At 35.5% G+C, this 5,443-nt stretch overlaps 1 non-coding gene across 1 annotated transcript; it reads left to right on the top strand.

The window, feature by feature from the left end:
- Positions 1-1,444: 1,444 nt before the first annotated feature.
- LOC128286259 (small nucleolar RNA R71) lies at positions 1,445-1,551 on the top strand. Its single transcript, XR_008276802.1, has one exon. It is a non-coding gene; the product is annotated as a small nucleolar RNA R71 (small nucleolar RNA).
- Positions 1,552-5,443: the final 3,892 nt, after the last annotated feature.

Genomic DNA, 5,443 nt, shown 5'->3' with positions numbered 1-5,443 from the left:
TTTACCGTCACCCACATTGATTACAACCCTAGCAGTGGCTAAAAATGGGCACCCTAAAATTAAGGGCACTTCCACATCTTCATCCATGTAAAGCACAACAAAGTCAACAAGAAATATGAATTTATCTACTTTCACATGTACGTCTTCTATAATACCCTTAGGATATTTAACAGATCTATCGGCTAATTGAATACTCATCCTAGTAGGTTTAAGTTCCCCAAGACCAAGTTGTTTGAACATTTTATATGGCATCAAATTAATGCTAGCGCCTAAATCAGCTAGTGTTTTCTCAAAATTCAGACTACCAATTAAGCAAGGGAAAGTAAAACTTCCTGGATCTTTCAGTTTGGTTGGCAGCTTATTTTAGAGTATGGCTGAGCACTCCTCGTTGAGTTCTACTGTAGATAAGTCATCGAACTTGCTTTTATTTGTTAGAAGCTCCTTCAAAAATTTTGCGTTTGTAGACATCTGCAAGATGGCTTCAACAAAAGGTAAGTTTATATGTAATTGCTTAAAAAGTTCAAGAAACTTACCGAATTGTGCATCAATACGGTCTTTTTTCAATTTTGCTGGGTATGGAACTGATGGTTTATATTCCTTTGACACTGGTTTGTCACTATTTTCAGAGTTTTCTCCCCCCCTTTCGCTTACCATGGCTTCTTGTGTTAGCTTCTTTTCAGATTCTGCTAACACTTTCCCACTCCTTAGTGTAACTGCTTTTACATGCTTTTTTGATTTGGTGTTACTAAGTAGACTTCCTAGTGGTCTTTCTGAAATCAGTTTGGACAGCTGGCCTATCTGAGTTTCGAGCCCTTGGATCAACGCTTGTTGATTTTTAAGTGCTATCTCGGTGTTCTGGAAATGGGTTTCTGACACTGAGATAAATTTAGACGGCATCTGTTCAAGGTTCGATTTCTTCTCTTGTTGGTAAGGTGGTTGTTGAAAGCTTGGAGGATGTTGTGGTCTTTGATTTCCTTGGCTTCCCCATGAGAAATTTGGGTGGTTCCTCCAACCTGCATTGTAAGTGTTACTATATGGATTGTTTTGAGATCGACAATTATTACCCATGTAATTTAACTGCTCATTATCCATGTTGTGGCCATAAGGTTGATATTCCGAATTGCTTGATCCACCTCCACTTGCTTCACACTGCATTACTGGGTGAGCCTGTGAAGAACTAAGAAAACCATCAATTTTCTTATTCAAGAGTTCTACCTTCTTAGAGAGCATGGTGACTGAATCGACGCTATAAACACTGGTTGTTTTCGTTGGTTTTGTCCTCATGACTTGCTACTGATAATTATTCAGTGACATCTCCTCTATAAACTCATAAGCATCTTCAGGTGTTTTATTATTGATGGTTCTGGCAGCAGCTGCGTCAACCATTTGCCGAGTCGAAGGATTCAGGGCATTATGGAACATTTGAACCTGAAGCCAAAGCGGTAACCCATGGTGAGGGCACCTTCTCAGTAAGTCCTTGTATCTCTCCCATGCATTGTAAAGAGTTTCTAAGTCCATCTGTACAAACGAAGAGATATCATTACGTAATTTGGCCGTTTTAGCCGACGGGAAATATTTTAATAAAATTTTTTGGTCATTTATTCCCAAGTAGTAATTAACCCTCGTGGTAATGAGTTCAACCACTATTTAGCTTTGTTCCTCAATGAAAAAGGGAATAACCGAAGACAAATGGCATTATCAAAAACACCATTAATTTTAAATGTATCGCATAGTTCCAAAAACTTTGCTAAGTGAGCATTGGGATCCTCATCTTGCAAACCATCAAACTGAACAAATTGCTGTATCATTTGAATAGTGTTAGGTTTTAGTTCAAAAGTATTTGCAGCTACAGCAGGTCTAACTATGCTTGATTCAGTTCCTGTTAAAGAAGGTTTAGCATAATCATACATAGTGCGTGGAGCAGGATTTTGATTAACCACAATTACAAGAGGTAGCTGATTGTCTTGGTTTTCAGCCATCTCTTCGGTTGAAGGTTGAGTATCGTCCTCTTGCTCATTCTCTGTGTATCTTAAGCTTCTCCTTATTTCTCTTTGGTTTCAGCAAACTGTGTGATCGATTTCTTCGTCAAAAAGTAGTGGTCCTGACGGGTTTCTTCTAGTCATAAACTATAAAAACCTGCCAAGAGAAAGGAAAAGTAAATTAATAAATAAAAAAATTAAATTAAATTAAATTTCAAGAAAAATAAATGGCTAAAGTAAATAAAAATTGAGTGTTCCTAATATCTTAGTTCCCTGGCAACGGCACCAAAAACTTGATCGCGATTTTCATGACAGGTAAGTTTTAAATATTTATAATTAATCATTCTTGAAACTAACTATTATCGCAATGCAGGCAAGTGTACCTATCAAACAGTAGTATAGTTTTAGCAAGATCGGATTGTCAAACCCAAAGGAACTAAAAGTACGAGAAATGATTATCTTTTTATTATCTAGCCTAAGAATAAGGGGGTTTTGTTTTAACTAACTAATTAACTAATCTAAGAATTCACAGAGAATGGAATTGGGAGATTACTTTTGGAAAACGATTGAATTAAGACAATACCTAAGGAAAAATCCACCTAGACTGTACTTGTTATTCTGGCTCCGAATCGGACGATTTATTCATTTAACTAGTTCCGTAAAGATCCCTAAGTTATGTTATTATCCCTATTCAAGATAGTAATATCTATTCCCTAGATTGAATAATTGAGACTTTTCTCTAATTAACACCCTAGGGTTGCATTAACTCGATCTATGGATCCCCTTATTAGGTCTCACCCTAATCCGACAAAATCTTGTCGCCCTATGTCTAGGTGCGCAAACAACTCCACTTAATTATGACAAATATATTCTTAGACAAGGTCTATTCCTCCTCTGAATAAGAGCTTATCTTGAATCAGCATCCTGGGATATCAAAACAAGAATAAAGAACACATAATTAAGAACAAGTTAAATATTTATCATACAATTCAGAAAATAATAACAAGATTCGTCTTAGGTTTCATTCCCCTTTGGTATTTACGGGATTTAGTTCATAACTAAAAAGGAAAACATCTCAGAAGAATAACGAATATAAAACATAAAGAAAACCCAAAACTCCTGAAGGGAAATTGAGGGGAGATCTACAGTCTTGATGGTGACTCCGGCTTTTGAGATGTATCAATCTGCTTCCTTCAAGTAATTCCTTCATTCCTCTCCGTGCCCTCCTACTTTCCTCCTCCAGAGTGTATTTATAGGCTTTAGATTGCCTAGAAGCCCTCAAAATTGGCCTTTTTCGAATTGGACTCAATTGGGCTTGGCAGGGACACACCCGTGTGACACACCTGTGTAAGTCGTGCTTCAAATCTGCCAAATTGACATGGCCGTGTGGTCTGCCCGTGTGAGGAGGTCTAGGCCGTGTTGAATTCGTACTTTGGCCCATTTTTCTTTGTTTTTGGCCCGTTTCTCGTTCCTTTTCACTCTCTTATGCTCTCCTAAGTATAAAACATGAAATTAAAGCATTAGGAGCATCGAATTCACCAATTCTAATGGAAAATCATCTATAAAATGTGTTAACCATGGGGTAAAAATATGTAAAAATTACGGTTTATCACATCCATTTTGCAAAATAGTCCCCTCATTAGCTAGATTATGCTACAAGGGTCTCAAAAGTACAAAAATTATCAAGAAAGGCCATCAAAATCACTTACTTGCAAGGGTGAAGAGTGGCTAATATTTTTGAGCTTTAAAAACCCCCTCTTTTCTAGTATTTTTACTGGGGAAGAAGAAAGATGATACCTTTTATTTTATTTTATTTTATTTCTAGTCAAAATTAAGTTACCAACTTCACCTAATTTTGACTTTTCTACTTTCTTTCTCTCTATGGCCGGCCAAGCACCTTTTTAGGGTCTATTTACACTTTAAACACCCTAAAATTTGGTTTTCTAGCTATTTAGCATATTTAGCTAGCAAAACAAAACTTTTTCCCTTTTATGCGATTTAGTCCTTTTTCATAATTAAGCATGAAATCGCTAAAATTATTTCACCAAAATATTCATGCACTTATATAATCATGCTATAACACATGAAATAACATTAAAAAAATTTCTTCAACCCCGAAACAGTGGTTTCAAAACCACTATTCTGACTAGGCCCAAAATCGGGTTGTTACAGTATGTTTGAGCACTCACTGAGCTTCATTAAGCTCACCTACCTTTTTATATCATTGCAATGATTTAGCTTGTGAAGAGGTGGGGAAGTGAGCTATCCAAGTGATCCATAACGAAGCTATACCTTGGTATGTTGATGTGTTCCCAAATTCAATTAAGGAAGGCAATGTGGGACCAAATTATAGGATTTAGAATTAGAACTAGTTATAATTTTTGGGTTGTAATTGGACATTATGGACTCTTTAATTGGTTTGATTTGGAATGTTTATTACTACTTCAAATAAATGGTTGAATGGTATATTGTGAATGCTTGATGAATGGTATGAGTACTTGTTCGACTAGCTTGTAAGTGCAGGTTGAAGAGCTGTTGGTTATTGAGGTTAGTCTTATATGTTTAATGTGTGATTTGGAAATTAATCATGAGCTTAGTTTGCATGGAATGTAAAATTGGAAAAATTACGTAAATAGTAGGTGACCTGTACCACCCCAAACCCGGCGTAGACGTTATGGTTGAATCTAGAGATGTCACAAAGAACGGTTCTTGAAAACAAGTCAATATGATAAAACTATTTCAGTTTTTCTATTCTTATTTGCTTTTCTCCATTGTCTAAACGTTATTCAATTAATTAATTTGCCTTAAATGTGTTTTACAGTGGAAGCTTACGAAACCCTTGTATTTAAAAAAAACACAGTTCATACTTTTTAGAAAAACCTTGTTTGTGTAAAATTCGTCGTTTTTAGAAAACATTTTGCCAAATCATGTAAATTGTCAAGCAAAAAAAACTAAAACAAAGTCAAAAACCATACAGTCTAGAGAGTCCCAGAAATTACAAATTCTCAGTTAAATCCAAAAAATATTAAATAAAAACCATAAAAAATTACTAGGCATAGCAGTTTTTGGTCAAGTGGTCACAGTTGAGTTTCTGCCGCTCTGATCTGCCTAAGTTTGTGGATTACCTAAACAGAATAGACAAACATATGTGAGTTTTTGTAAACTCAGTGTGTAGCCCAACAAAATTAAACATGCAAATATACAAAAATCGCATATGCAATCAGATACAGATTTGGGCTCATGCCCATTATAGATACAGTCAACAAAATAAGATAAATACTTCTTCTATATATACAATCCCTCCCCAAAGTATTTACAAAAACTAGATACAAAATTTACAGATTAAACATGCTCAACATGCTTATATACAGATAATAGACATTCCTATAGTAGAATAGACAGACCAGCATAATAGTGTCATACTCAAAGCATACTATCATAATACTAGATCACATAAATTAGGG

This window comes from Gossypium arboreum, chromosome 12, assembly GCF_025698485.1.
Source record: "Gossypium arboreum isolate Shixiya-1 chromosome 12, ASM2569848v2, whole genome shotgun sequence".
In the NCBI taxonomy this organism is placed as follows: Eukaryota; Viridiplantae; Streptophyta; class Magnoliopsida; order Malvales; family Malvaceae; genus Gossypium; species Gossypium arboreum.
Note: the sequence above shows the minus strand (reverse complement) of the source record. Positions and strands in the feature narration are given on the sequence as shown.